The 15,313-nt window shown below is 45.2% G+C and overlaps 1 protein-coding gene across 7 annotated transcripts in view; it reads left to right on the plus strand.

Moving 5' to 3' along the window:
- Positions 1–15,313, plus strand: part of LOC109037167 (uncharacterized) — a 156,595-nt gene that overhangs the window by 26,105 nt on the left and 115,177 nt on the right. The window lies entirely within an intron of this gene.

Consider the following 15,313-nt stretch of genomic DNA (forward strand, 5'->3'; position numbering starts at 1 on the left):
CGAGCCGAGAAAAGGCCTCTGAACAGATTTCGGCCACTGCTTCCTCGCTGTCTCGCGAAATCTTCACAGATTACTAGACTCGGAATGTCGTAACCTTTCTCTGCACAGAAAAAAACGAGTAATAGTGGTACTAACTTTCGGCTAATTTCTGTTGGTTTTTTTTTCGGTGGAAACTGGAATGGACCAAATCCTCTAGTTGAGCCGACAAAAAGAACAGCGGGCTGATTATAGAAATTTATAGACAAAGAGACGGCGGGAAAATGAAGCAATCCTTTTGGTTCAAACGGGTGGTTGTTATCGGCAGTAGACTAACTATAAAGCCTCTCGTGGGTTGCCGCTAGTTAGTAACCTCCATTGTCCATTGCAACCACATGCCTCTATCAATAGGATCGCGCCATTTTCCCATCGTCTTGATTGTCTATTGCCTCGACTACGATTTCAGTGATCAGCCCGCCCAGAGCAAAACGAAAAACTGTCAAGAGAACGGCTTCTACAGTTTTAAAGAATCGCATTTTTTCGTGTTGAGTCACGGCTTTTGTGCTTTTACGGCTGTGCAGATCTGAAGATTTCCGTTTCTCCGGATTATTCCAAGTGGATCTTCCAGCGTCCCCGGCGGGTATTTCGGGGCGGAGGAACTAGGACGGTACTGTGCGGCGAGGACGAGACCCGACAGATGGAAGCGCGGAAGGATTATGCAATTAATAATTCAGCTCATTGATAAATCATCGTTTGTCGAGCGCAGAAAGTTGCCCGCGACTGCGGCTCCCGGTCTCGAAGAAAGTCGATTTTAGCTGGCACGCTGGTGGCGCGCTCATGGTGATGGCCGTGCTCCATGCCGATGCTATCTGATTTAGAAAGCTCCGTTCACGCCTACCCTCCCGCCCCCCTCCACCAAAGCCAGCTGCCCGGCCGAGCCTTTGCGTTTTCCTCCTGTCTTTTCTCCCACATCGCCGAGCAGAGCTGCATAATTTCATGAATTCCTCTGGAGCTTTTTCAAGTATGTCTCTGAAGATCCTCCAGTGGGCTGAAAATATTGAAATTGATAGAGAAAGGCGACGACGGGAAAATGGAGCAATCCTATTGGTTGAAATGGGCGGTTCCTACAGAATAGGGGTGAAAATGATGGACCTAGTATCGGGCCTCCCGTGGGTTGTCGCTAGTTTGTCTATTACCTACCTTCCGTTGTCCATTGCAACCACCCGCTTCCACCAATAGGATCCCTCCTTGTCTTCTTCGTCTATAGCTTTTCCATCAATTTCAGTAATCAGCCCGCAGCGATCCGAACCGGATCAAAATGAATGTTTAGTATGATGGGAGAAATAAATAATACTCACCGTAAAAGTGTAATTCTCGAAAAAAATATCTTTAAAGGTTAGTCAGCCCCCCCCCCCCACCCCGCCGAAGTACGTCATGTATGCACGCCGGATAAACTATATTTAGTGAGCTCGATCAATAATCGCGATCGTCTACAGTTCTTAAGTCTCGCTTACGACACTCAAAGTCGTCAATGCCTGAAGAGATCCCTCCCCCATGAGGATTACGCAGTCACAAGTGACACTAGTTTTCGTGAGACGATCAAGCGAGCTAATTTAAGTGGTGAGAACCCGGAAAACAATACACCTCGAGTTGCATCCCGTCGTCGGGCTAATCTGTCGCGCTAAGGAAAAACGCCGTATGTGTCTTCGGACGTCGCCTAATCTCTCCTGTTAAACCACGAATTCACTGGAAAAAAAGCCAGCGTTTCCCTTTTAGTTTTGAGGAATGGTATCCTCAATTCAATCCGAGGGAGCCGAACATTTCCAGGAAAAAAATATACTTAACTTTTCTTGAAAATCGATTTGTTATCCGGGGGAATCCGGCGCCTTATGAACGTTCGTACGACGTTTTGCCTTAAGATGGTCTTAATCTCCGAGCGCACGTCAAGCGTGTGTATCTAGAACGCTCGGCTCCGAAAATTCGTCCGAGACCAACAAGGAAAATGGGAGAAAATCGAAGTGGGCCTCGAGTGATCACTGATTCTAGTAAAGCACTCGAAATCCACAAGAGCCCCGACATGACATGAAAACGTCGTCCTCCCGACAAAAAAACGTAACTACACTTCGCCATGAGCCCTGTAGTCCGTATAAATCGATGTTCGTCGTGGCTCATCTCCAAGTGTGGATACGTCTTAGTGTCGGCCAAGCGACGAACGGAGCCGATAAAGAATTACATGCGACCCGACCTTGAAACACCAAGACGGATCGGCCTGACCTCGTAACTCACTTCTCTTCGCCTCCGCGAATTTTTCTTCGCGCGAATCCGCTTTTTTTTTCAGCGGATTTTCGGTAGCAGGTGCTCGGAAGCGCGCGGAATCCGCTGGAACTAGTTTGCGTCGCGCGCTGACGAGGGGGATGGGGGGGGGGAGGAGAAAGCCCGGGTCCCCCGACCGGGGGGATATCTGATCCGGCCGTAAACTCCCCGGCAGGACCCCATAAATATGTCCTTTGTCCCCGGTCACTTGTAAGCCATCGATTTATGCGTTTGGGATTAGCGCGAATCAGACTCGCCACTCCGGCCGGGCGAGGGATCTACAAGATTTTAGTCGGATCGCGCGGCCGGAGCGCTTGCCAACGCGCTCCGGACAAAGTGTTTTAATTGCCGCTATCGGTGCCTCTTGTTAATTACTTTCTCTCGAGAAAAGCGGGGGGCGCAAAAGTCGCGCCTGTCGGAGGGATTAGCCTTTTTCTGCGAAGAAAAGACTCAAAGTTGGGTGGCTCCGAGGTGTCAGCTTGTATGAAGTGGCGTTTGGACTTCTCAAGAATACCAGAGTCACCCGGAAAACTGGAGACTGCCAGGGAATTTTAAGAAGTCAGGGAATACCTGGAGATGTCAGGGAAAATGATGAAAGTGTCAGGGAAAAATCGGACTGCCTTTTGCAATTTGGAACTGTAAATTCTGGCTCTTCTGGAAAAACACTCAGGTACATAGAGAAACTAATGGCACATACGTTGTTTTTAAACCGCGATAGAATTTATAGTTCCCAATTGCAAAATGTAGTCCAATTGGTAATTCACATTTATTCACCGCTTACTGGAAGGGGTTTGACATTTTGAACAACACATTTTGCTTAAAAACTATTTCAAATTATGTCTTTTTAACTATCTGGTACGTCCACAATTATCAGGGAATTTTTCTCAAATAAGAAAATGAGGACAATGTCAGGGAATTTCATTTGACAAATTCTGTGGCAACCCTGTAGATTGCCTGTGTAGAGAGAGTACAGATATGTCGGTAGTTTTCGAGGTGAGGTAAGAAAAGGAGGTTAGGAAAAATATTCGCACATCTTTTCACGAATCGATGTTGTATCGAAGAAAATGTGGCTACATCCAATTGCTATTATGGCGTTGTTTCTTAGCACGGCAGAATGAGAACGGGCGTCTCGTTTTCCAGCACTGTGGAGGTCCGAGGTGTGAAAAGAGGAATGCGAAATAGGAGGCGCCGCGCTCGACGACGAGCAGTTCGCGAGGCGCGAGATTGTCGGAAAGTTGCGATACTTCCTGAAAATTAGCAACTATTTTTCCAATACCACGAATGCGGGGTCGAGCCTGCCTCGAAAAACTTCCTATCTCGCCCTCTTCGAATTTCGTCGGGAATTCAGTAGTGGTGTTAGCCATAGATTGCTCACGGAAGAAGTGACTACGGTTCACGGTGTCTCACCTGTAAAGAGACCCCAGAGGCGACAAATTCCCGAGATATGCAGCAATTGTCTGGCCTATGGGTGTCTACAAGTCCGGAATTTCCGGAAAGTCTGGAAATAGTACTGATTTTTCAACACCGGTCCGGAAAAGACCGAAAGAGTGCGGAAATTCCGCTCATGGAAGATCCGGAAATTTTTCATTTTTTATCCTCTTTGAGCGAGAAATTCAAATTTTTGAAATTTTTCGAACTTCGTCAAGTGGAGGTACTGAAAAAGTACTGAATTTTTCTGTTGAGGAAGCACTGAAAATCTTGGGAATGCACTGAAAAAGTACCGTAAATGTACTGATTTTTGGCCAGCCTGTTTAAGTAGACACCCTGATGGCTCAAAATGTCTCTCCTGTCATGAGACTTCAAAAGGCGACAAATTCCCGAGATTTGCAGCAATTGTCTACGGCTCAAAATTTCTCACCTGTAAAGAGACTTCAAAGGCGACAAATTCCCGCGATTTGCAGCAATTCTTCGGAAAAACCGACAGCTCATTCGGAGGGGGGCGGTGGGGGGTTAATCAGACCCCCCGGGACCGTCCCTCCGGCTGCGGCCGTGGAAGAATTCGATACCCACGCAAGTGTTGGATTCCGCGAGGAAGTGCGAGGGGGGGGGGGGGGGGCTGACTTTAATCTCGGTTTGCCTGCCAATAGATGTGTGTCTGTGTTCATCGTTGTGCCCAATCCGTCTCCGCGAGCGAGGAACAGCGAGTCGTGGCGGGACGGTCGGGTCGTCGTCGGCCGTATCCGTATCAAGCATTGTTGTAACCGATACGTAAATAAATAAAGGAGCGCGCACATCCTCGCTCATGTGCCAAGGAAAAACGTCGTATCAGCCTTCGGGTGTTGCCAAATTCCCCATGATAAAATACGAATTTTTAGGGAAATTTGAGAATATTTTCCTTCTGATTTTTTACAGGATTTTATCCGCAATTTTATCAGAGGTGTCGGAAAATTTCAAGGTGATATTCTCATAAGTTTCCGCCAAATTGAAGATTTTATCACGAGAAATCCGGCAACCTTCGAATGATCCTACGGCGATTTTCCTCGGTGCGCTAGCTTAGTTATCACGTTGGATTCAACTGGAGCGGAGTATTGGTATTGCCAATGACCCCACAATTCATATCTACCTGGCCGGAGATTTAATCCTGCGGCCGTCTCCTACAACGAGTAATGCCTGGCCCAGGTCGAGCGCTTTCCTTCCTCAGCATGAAAAGGAAGCGCCTATTCCTATGCGGTCATCTCTGTTGATATTGCACGATTCCATTTTGCGAACTCACAATCAGTTTTGAAAGCAGGGAGGTTGATTACCCCCTCTCACCTGGATTTGAAAGTTGATTCTATTTTTTTATAAGAACCCCCCTCCTTTCCCCTTCAAGACAACTCCATACGTTTGAAATTCGACTCACCACCTAACATTTTTTCGGAACATCTTGTTCAATCTGAAAGCATTCGTCGAGACTTGAGTAGGTTCGTCTACCTTCGAAGCAGACTTTACTTTCAAGTTTCGTGGGAAATAGCGACCCTGAAACTTTTACACACCATATGCTACCCTACGATCTGATAACCCAACAACCGCAGAACTCGCGGTTTGAAAATCCGACTCGGCTCCAGATTCGTGGATTGAGCCGTCGGCACGTCCAGTAGCGTGTCGTGCTTTGCGATTAATCGATTGATCTTTCATTTGAACCTATAGAGAAGGGTCGATTAGCAGGAAGTTCGAAGCGAACACCATAGTAATCGATTATTTGACGGAAAATATCGATGGTTGTTGATTTGCACTTCGCCACTACACTTCAATGGTCGAACCAAGTGTTCTTGGAGCCGTATTCGGAGCGGCCGAGAAACCAGCCGGGTGTCGGGCAGTAGCAAAGCGCAAATCACTGGCTATCGATATTCTTCCGTTTGAATTATGTTAAAAAATCGATCAGCGAGACATACCCCGAATCGATCTTCGTCCATAGGTTTAAATGGCAGACGAATCGATTCATCGCTAAGCACGATCCGCCAGTGGAAAACGGCGAAAATAGGTCGTGTTAAGGATCGGCAGAGCCACGAAACGGACCGTTCTGAATTCCCGCCGATGCTCAAAGAGAATCGCTTAAGTGCCTGCAGGTCGCTATGGGAGATAGGTGGTTTGGCCGAGGCGGAGCGGCGGACCGGTTGCCGCGGAAAATGAGGCGCCGCGCCCGGGTCCCCACCACCCCTCCCCGGACGCCTGACCCGGGCGCGGGCGGTGCGTGCAATTTGAATTATTAATTCGGCCGCCCGATGAACACAAATCGATCGTTTCCGGCAACAGATCCAGGTGCGAGAGAGAGGGAGAAATAAGACGCACGCGTGTGCGACGGAGAAGGAGGACGTCTGGGCGCCCGGGCGGGGGGCGGGGGCTCCTTCGCTGGAAGCTGATCTCATCGTGAGTGAGATGTCCCCGTGCTCGCGAAGGGGGGGGGGGGGGGCGAGGAGGAACGGGTTTCGGTGTTGGATTGTGGCGATGGGATCGATGTTCGGTGAGTTGGATCCACGCGATTCCTCGCGGGCTGTGTTGTCAGCTCGGGTGCTGTAGTACTTTCCAGGGTGTCTGCAAGTCCGGAATTTCCGGAAAGTCCGGATATAGAACTGCTTTTTTAAGGGCGGTCCGGAAGTACAGAAAAAGTGCGGAATATCGCGAGAAGGTCCGAAATTTTTGTTATTTTTGTCGCAATTCGAGCGAGAAATTCAAGTTTCATAAAATTTTCGAATTTCGTCGAGTGGAGATACTGAAAAAGTACCGAATTTCTCTGTTAAGGAGGTACTGAATTTCTTGGGAATAGACTGGGAAAGATCTGTAACAAAAGTACTGATTTTGGCCAGCCTGTTTCAGTAGACACCCTGATTTCTGACGTGACGTCACCGAATGGATCCGGAGGATGTCGTGCAGAACCGGAAAGTTTCATGGAAATTCGTGTGAAATTTCATCAAATTTTTTGAAAGTTTCGGGGATGCATTCAGGAGTCGAAGAATAGCCTAGAAATAGTGATTTTCAATGTTGACACTTTTCACCTCATGTCTAAACCATTCAGGCGTTGCACGAAATATGCGACGAAATGTGAATGAGAAGTTTATGAATACGATCGAATAGTCGCTTTGAAAAATATGAATAAAGACCCGGCGCTAGGAGATATGAATCCGTTAACCGTGCATTTTATTTCGACTTTAATTGTCGCGACGAACTGATAATCTCCTTGCTCTTAATTGCTCAGGATCGTTCGGAGAGCCTGATGCTGTATTTCGATAAAATGCGGCCATTTTTAATGATTCTCCGAACCATTTGTATTCTCCTCATTGGTCAATATCTTTATTCATTGCGTCGAAACGATTTTTTAGATTCTTTCGTGCCGTTGCCCTCTCGTTATTTCGCACTCGCAACTTTCCTCGTTGATATTAAGTCGAGAACTTCCGCTGTTACGAGTGCAGATGTCACGTCACTAATTCGGACACGTGATGTCCGGCAATATGTTCGAAAAGAGAAGAAAATCGCCATTTTGGCACCTACAACCACAACGCCGTTTTAGGAGGTGGAGATAAGTGGAACGCAGACGCAACCATGCTCGCTTGATATTGTTTTGCGCCACAGCCGCTGTTTCAAGCGTCGTAAAAACGCAGCGCTGAAACACCATCGCGCAAAACGGCGACATTTACTGCACCCGAGATCGTAAAAGCTCGCCAACGAGGAAAAAGGCAGAGTCGTTGGAAACGATGCAGGTGAAAGCTGAGCTCTTGCGCTGGCGCCCAATTAAGTGGGCGAAAACTTTGGCTCCTTTGCGTCCGGGACCTTTTAATCGCTTCGATTTTTAAATTTTCAAATCATTCGAGTTTTAAAAAAATTTCCGAGTTTACCTGTTCATCGAAAAATTCGAGGGTTTTTTGGACCCGGGTTATTTCCAAGCGTTATCTTGAGGCTGAACTAAGGCACTCCATCCTATATTAAATTCAAAAGTAACCGGATGAATTTATGACGGAATTATTTGACCTATACTATTAAAAAGAAGAAGAGGAAGAAAAATGTCGCTCTTCGACTTCATGGAGTAGTAACTCATGTTTTCCTCGTGAAATTTTGAAGGGATGACATATCGCGTAGTGCTTTAATATTTACCTTAGCTACATACTTACTGTGAAAAATATTTTCGTTCTTTTTATACTTTCGCTTAATTCAGGAAGTGAATCACAAAGCGACCCACATTTTGTGTTGTTTTCGGCGGTTTTGACTGCGTAAAAATTAGCGCACTGGAAAAAAAACCACATTGGATCTAGAGTCCAGACTATTGAAAACTTTGACAAGAAAAAATACTCTTGATTCAATCTGATTTAAGCTTAAATCACAAGGGTATCTGCTCAAAATGAGAGGCTTGGTTATTGATTTAAGCTTAAATCTGATCGAATCAAGAGTATTTTTTCTTGTCGATGTTTTTAAGAGTCTGGACTCTCTAGATCCAATGTGTTTTTTTTTCCAGTGCGCTAAAACAATGGGAAAACCGGAAAAAATGAAGAAAATCTCCATTTTGCTTGTGAACAATCAACTTGGACGTGGGATTTTGAGATACATGTCTGGAGATGTCAGCCATGGAGAAATTCGGGGGCTCTCCCGGGTCGACGGACGGAAGTTGCGGCGGCCGGCGACGAAGTCTAAAGTTTGGCGAGGCCGATTGTGAGATGCCCGAGAACAAGGCCTCTGGTCGTGGGCCGGGACTAGGACGGGGCTCTCCGAAAACCGGTCGTGCAGAAGTGCGGCGGGTGAAAATTTACCGTTGAAATTCCTTCGGGTAGGGATCCTATGCGATGCGTCGCCGCCGCCGTGCGTTCGGGTGAAACCGGTCGAAGGTTGCCTGAAAATTTCCAGATCAAGGCGCGGCCACCGAAAATCATTCTGCGCTGCCCGAATCGCCTCGCCGTGGGCTGCCCCGCGTTTCGCCTCGGACCTGCGGGCTCGTCGAAATCGATGGACAACGAGAAAATGGAGCGATCTTGTTGGTCGGAGGGGTGGTTCTGAGAGATTTAGGGTAAATTGACCGCGTTAAGCAGAAAGGAGCCACGCCACATCAGATATTGCCAAATTTAACTGGGCGATTTAATTTTTTACAAGAGAACGTTTGTGCGGATTATTTTCAAAATTTCGAGGAATTTGCTTCGTACTATGCAGAAAATTCACTGAAATTTGCACGAAAATTCGCACAGCCGATTTCGTGTAAAAAATTAAATTGCTTACTTAAATTTGGCAACAGGTGATGTGTTCATTGATTCCTGTCTGCTTAACGGGGCTCTAATGATGGGTCAACTATAGGGTCTCCCATGGGTTGGCGTTAGTCCGTTATTTTCAGTGACGAAGGGAGATGGAGAGGGAGGTCCGCGAAATCTGGCATTTTATGGCTCTGAATTCGTCCTTGAATTTTATTCTGAAGCAACGACTATGTCGCAGGCAGTTAACAATCCCCGGCAATATGCAAGCAGCATGCGTGCTCACTTGTCGCATCACTACAATAACGAATGTTTCAGTGGGAAGGAACTTCTGGAGCGCGAGCTTGGCTTGGAGCGCCTTCAAATACTAATGATACGCTCCGCTTTGCTTCGGAGTTAGTTTAGTTGCGTGACCTAACCAAACCCAACTCAGGTTACTGATTTCACTACGCGAGTGTGCTGAACTTATTCCTTGCATTCAAGAAGAGGAAAAAAACGTTCGTTTGAATCTGAATTTTCAATTTTTAATCAAATCTGTAGAGAAAAGCTTCACATGTTTTTGCCATTTGCAGTGGAATTAATGCCAAAAGTGGAGGATTTTCAGTTCAACGAATGCAAAATGCCAACATGAAAAATTTGGGAATTTTGATCATTTTGATCAGGAAACCCCGGGAAAGCTAGAAAGTATTTTTCCTGCCGAGTTAGTTGGCACCCTGAAGGTGATGGAATCGGACCTGGGTTGAAAATTTGGGCGTTCTGAGTCCGGGAAGCGTGATTACAAGATGAGGCGAATCGGTTTCGGAGCCGGGTTGCGCAAGGCTTTCGTTACTCGGAAATTTTCTAGGACGTCCGGCCGGCGGCTGGCACGGTCGGTCCAGCGCCATCGCCACGAAATTCAAGCCGCGGCAGATGGGATTTCCTTTTACGAGTTTCTCCGCGGTAAATCGCTCCGACGGATGGCACATGAGCGGCACCGGCACCAGGACTGGAAGACCCGCGATCATGACGCAGCGGGCAGCACCGCGGCAAAAGTTACCCCGAAGTAGTCCAAGGCCCCGCCACTTGCACACAACTCCGAGTGAGTCAATCCAATCGCGTCCATTTTCATATTTCCCAAACTCACCGTTTTGCCTCCCCAGGCTACGGGGAGTTGCGAAAGGCGAGGGCCACGTCCGGCGAGTGGCCAAGTGCGTCACTCGGCAGATGTTACGTCAGCTCCCACGGAAAACTCACCGGTTTTTGTCTCGTCCGATATTTATCGCGGGTACTTACCGAAAATGAAATGTTAAGCACTGGAAAAAAAAAAAACACATTGGATCTAGAGTCCAGACTCTTGAAAACATTGACAAGAAAAAATACTCTTGATTCAATCGGATTTTTGCTTGAATCAAAACGAAACCGCTTAAATTAAGAGGCTTGGTTCTTGATTTAAGCTAGATTCTGATTGAATCAATAGTACTTTTTCTTGACGATGTTTTTAAGAGTCTGGACTCTAGATACAATGTGTTTTTTTTTCTAGTGAGGAAAACGCCGTATGAACAGTGGGACGTAGCCATATTTACCTCAGCTAAATGATTCCCAATGAATGTTTTCCCCTCAAATTTCAAGTAAATTAGATCGGAGTGTGAATTAAATTTCCTTAGAGTCTATAGGAAATCAATGTGTAAACTTCCCATTTAATGCGTATTTTATCGGAAAATATATAGCAACGTACGACTATCCTTCATACGGCGCTTTTCCTTAGGACGATAGTAATTAAACCCAAGTAGGGTAGACTACTTTCTGCACTATCCGGTGAATGACGTCATCGAATTTGTTTTCACAGGACACTATTTCCATTGATCCTGGTCATACAAACTTGGAGTTCGAAAATATACCTAATTTCGATGGCTAAAATGCGAAACCACGTAGTTCCATTGCAGTGTCTAAAAATTTTCGCTCCTATTTTATTTTTTTGAAGTGTAACAAGGCAATTCTATAGCTTGAATTTTTACTGATTGTTCTACTAAGTGAAAAGGAAAATTAAGGTAGTTTTCATGGAAATACGCTGATTAGTTTTCCTTAAAAAAAATAAAGTATGACTGAATGTTGCAATCGGAGGTACGTGCTTTCCTACTTTGGCCATCGATTTATTTTTACTAATCGATAAGACACAGAATGTGTGACAGGCGCAACTGACCCATTCAACAGTTTGAGAGGCTACGCCCCTCGGTCACTTGGCTGTCCGACCTCAACGAACCAGTTCTCACACGGCTTGTATGCAAAAATTTCACGTTTACCCAACCGTTTTCTGAACCAGTTCTCTACGAGCGACTACAAAAATCCATCGAGGGATTATGAAAAACAACTAGGACGCTTCCTCCTCCGTCCGCGCGTGTTTTCGTATTTTCAGGAAACGCGGGGAGATGCCTATCTGCATACGGGAAGAGAAAAGCTGATTCACAGCAATTACGATTCAAACGGCAGAATTTTCTCGCGGGTTGGGCACGGCGCCGCGATTGTTTCGCGAGGCCGCGCATCCTTGCCAAATTTTCCTAGTTTTCTTGTCGAATGCGCTGACGTGTCTTTCAATAAGGCATCAATGAAAAAGTTTCCAAATTCAAATATCCTTCGAAATTCGGTCGATCCAATTAAAATTTAACTCACTAAATCAGCAATCACCTTATGAGAAAGCTGCAAGTTCACTGGAAAAAAAAAAACACATTGGATCTAGAGTCCAGACTCTTGAAAACACTGACAAGAAAAAATATTCTTGATTTAAACAGATTTAAGCTTAAATCAAAAGGAAATCCGCTCAAATTAAGAGGCTTGGTTCTTGGTTTAAGCTTAAATCTGATTGAACCAAGAGTATTTTTTCTTGTCGATGTTTTTAAGAGTCTGGACTCAAGATCCAATGTGTTTTTTTACCAGTGTGCGCAGAGATTGAAGTTTTTGCGGACGAAACTTCTTCCATTTAAGTTTTTTGTCCTAAACCTAACCACGCAAAAATTCAGAAGATAGCACATACTGTTGTCTTGGCTGACGTGATATAAGTGAGGCCCTTCGGAAACAATCGGAGATAAAATTCGTCGTGTTTCACTCATCCAAACAAGATCGATGAGTTTCGTCGATGGTAATCGAAAATTTTACGAAAAATTGAAGATTCGTTCAATGAAACTTTTCGTCCAAGCTCTGCTAGTTGCATTTTCCTAGAACTTCGTTTTTTTCCCGATGAATGGTTTGATCTGCTATTGAAACCTATGAAAATGGATCGATTATCCGGATACATCTCATCGGGTACACCTTATTAATCGATTTTTTACCATAGCTTCAAATGTAAAAAATATCGTCAGCCGATTCACGCCTCGCCATGGTGGTCCCGATGAGGCAACAGCGCCCGCTCCTTTCATTCAGAATATGAATAGGTGAAACCTGGGGAGGGGAACGGACTTTTCGAGCGGTGGGCCGCCACAATGGATACGCCGACCTCAGGAGATCCTACACGAAAATAGGCAGAGCGAATATGTCGAGCGAGGATTAGCGTAATCAACGCGTCTCTACCGCCAGGCTCTAATTACCGGAACGTACGTTCGAGGAAAATTCTCGCGTTTGAAAGCTCCCCAAAGAAAAAAAAAAATGAATGAAAAGTATGATAAAATACGGAATTTTTTTTAAAAAGACTACACTGGAAAAAAAACACATTGGATTTAGAGTCCAGAGTCTTAAAAACATCGACAAGAAAAAGTACTCTTGATTCAATCAGAATCTAGCCTTAATCAAGAACCAAGCCTCTTAATTTAAGCGGATTTCGTTTTGATTCAAGCAAAAATCCGATTGAATCAAGAGTATTTTTTCTTGTCAATTTTCTCAAGAGTCTGGACTCTAGATCCAATGTGTTTTTTTCCAGTGTATGTTTATTCCGGCGAAAGGGTGTAACTAAATTTTAAATCGAAATATGTCATGTCTGTCAAGTCGATTTCTAAGCAGAGAAGCGAATGTAGATGGAGCCGTTCCCTATTCACTCAGCTTTTTTCTCACACTTTTCTCCGTATCTTCTTTTTTTCGCCGCTAAAGATTACATTCAAAAGGAATAAAAAAACCTCTCGCAATTAACGCTATCTTTCGGTTTTCTTGAACGGGTTCTTCAGTGCTCCGCCCCTAGAGGATTATCTCGACCAATCAGGATGCATGTAACGAATTTTGCACGTTGCGTGCCGTTATTTTGCGATGTGACTTTGGAGCTCACAATCAGCGTAAACTACAGTCATCTATCATCGGGATGATAAAAAAAATTCCAAAAACAACTTAATCTCAATAGACGTCTTTGGGCCCTTAAGAATCGGACAAACAAGTGCGTTACTTGTAAACCTGAATTGTTCTGATGAGTAGTAGGTTGACAGCATGACAGTTCTTAAAAATGAATTTCAGAGACTCTAAAGGACCAAAATCATTGTTTCCGAAATATTTAACCCTCGCAGAATAATGTTAATGCTTCTTAACTTTCAAGATCGGAGGGAGTTGGAAAAAGTTGCATTTCGCTCCTCGACACTTTTCAAGGATTTTGAGAAATAAGTTGATTAGTTTTTCCTCCTAAGCTGAATTAAATCCGAATAAAAAAAAAGGATGCGTAACGCAGCGTATATTGACAGAATACCTAAGACCTGATAAAGGCTTGAAATGTTGGGTGAAACTCTTGGAATTGTTTTTAAGTGTTATTTTCATCTTTAAATTTCATTTTTAGTGTATTTTTCGAAGAAAATACACTATTTTTTCTATTTTAAAGCAGTCATACCTTGAGAGAGGCAGTGCTTAAACTCTCCCGTCTATCACCCCCAAGGCACCATCTGAACCCCCTAGGTGCTTTATTTAATTTTTGAACTGCCCCCTATATTGTCTTTAAAATAAGCCAGCGAAGCAGTTGCCCTGTACCGAAAATGTTGTCGAATTTTCTTCCATCAAGGGAACGTAGTGAACGCGGTAATTTTGAGAGGAGGCTACAGAGATAGGCGGTATCGGAGCCTGGCCACGGTGCAGGTTTTCCAGAGGGAGAGCGTGACGTCAGCTTTCCGTGCGGAGCGCCGGATTTTTCCCGGCCGCGGTGGTGGCGCGGGTGCGGCGAGAGGCGCCCCCCCTCGCCCCCTGCCTCCCGGAGCGCCCCCCCCCCCGTCTCGCGCGGCTTTTTCTCCGCTTGACCGTACCTGCATTCTTGATTCGCGATTGGCCGATAGCCAACTCCTCAGAGGTCAATGTTTTGATCGGTGTATTTCCAATCCGTGTCTCGGCCGCGCGCGCTTGCCCGTGCGCGCGCCCGCCCGCCCGCACCCACACCGAACCACCGCCGAGGGAACGCACTCGTACATATTAATTTTTCCGCTCATACCGACGTCTTCCATGGTTCGCCACGTAAATTTTCCGGAATTCCAGTCGGAATTTTCACGTCTGAACCACAATTCTAGAGAATTCCGGAATATACCTAGAGAGTTCCGGAATATACCTAGGTAGTTCCGGAAAATTTAAAGGATTTCCGGAATTCCAGTTTCAATTTTCACGTCTGAACCACAATTCTAGAGAATTTCGGAATATGCCCCAGAGAGTTTGGAAAATTTGATGGAGTTCCGGAATTTCAGTCGGAATTTTCGTATCAAGATATTTTCTGGTAGATATTACTCGGAAAAATGACAAAGAAAATCAGGGCTCATCTGGGTTTCATAGGAAGCCATTTCATCTCAGTCCAGGGATATTCAAATGAATGATAAGGCACCAAGCGCTTTCATGTATTTTATGCTTACATGGGGTTTTTTAGCTTAGATCAGCTGGATGATGCAATACTTTTTTGTCATTTCAAGATCATGAACTCATCGTCGCTATGTTATCATCCTTTGTGAATCGAAATTATTCTCACCTCTAACCTTACTCATCCATTACCGCTAGGAAGTATATAGCATGACGAAAAACCAAAATGGAACCTTTCGTCCGTTGCTGGGTTCCAGTGTAACCAAACTGCGGGTCATTTGGGATGAGGAAAGGGAAAATCTCGAAACATCGGCGTTTCTAGTAATGATTTTCTCGGTGTGTTCTGGACTTTAGGAAATGTTTTCCGATTTCTGTTCTTCCTTTTCTAAGCGTCGCGTTGGGAAAATCTCGAAAACTTTTTTGACGATCTCAAAAAACTTTTGATGAAAATTTTCATGCACCCCCGCCACTGCTTATTGCCTACTCCATCACTATTGATTCTACAGAACGCTGGTTCGGATATAACTTTTTACTTCTCGTTTGATTTTTTTGCCTTTTCAATTCTCATCTGAAGGCGATCGAAGCTCCGAGCTTTCAACGACGAGAAGTGAGTGGTTCGCCGAGTAACATATTGACCTCAAAACCCGACGGCGATCTACAATAAT

The sequence above is a fragment of the Bemisia tabaci genome, chromosome 1, assembly GCF_918797505.1.
Source record: "Bemisia tabaci chromosome 1, PGI_BMITA_v3".
NCBI classification, from domain to species: domain Eukaryota; kingdom Metazoa; phylum Arthropoda; class Insecta; order Hemiptera; family Aleyrodidae; genus Bemisia; species Bemisia tabaci.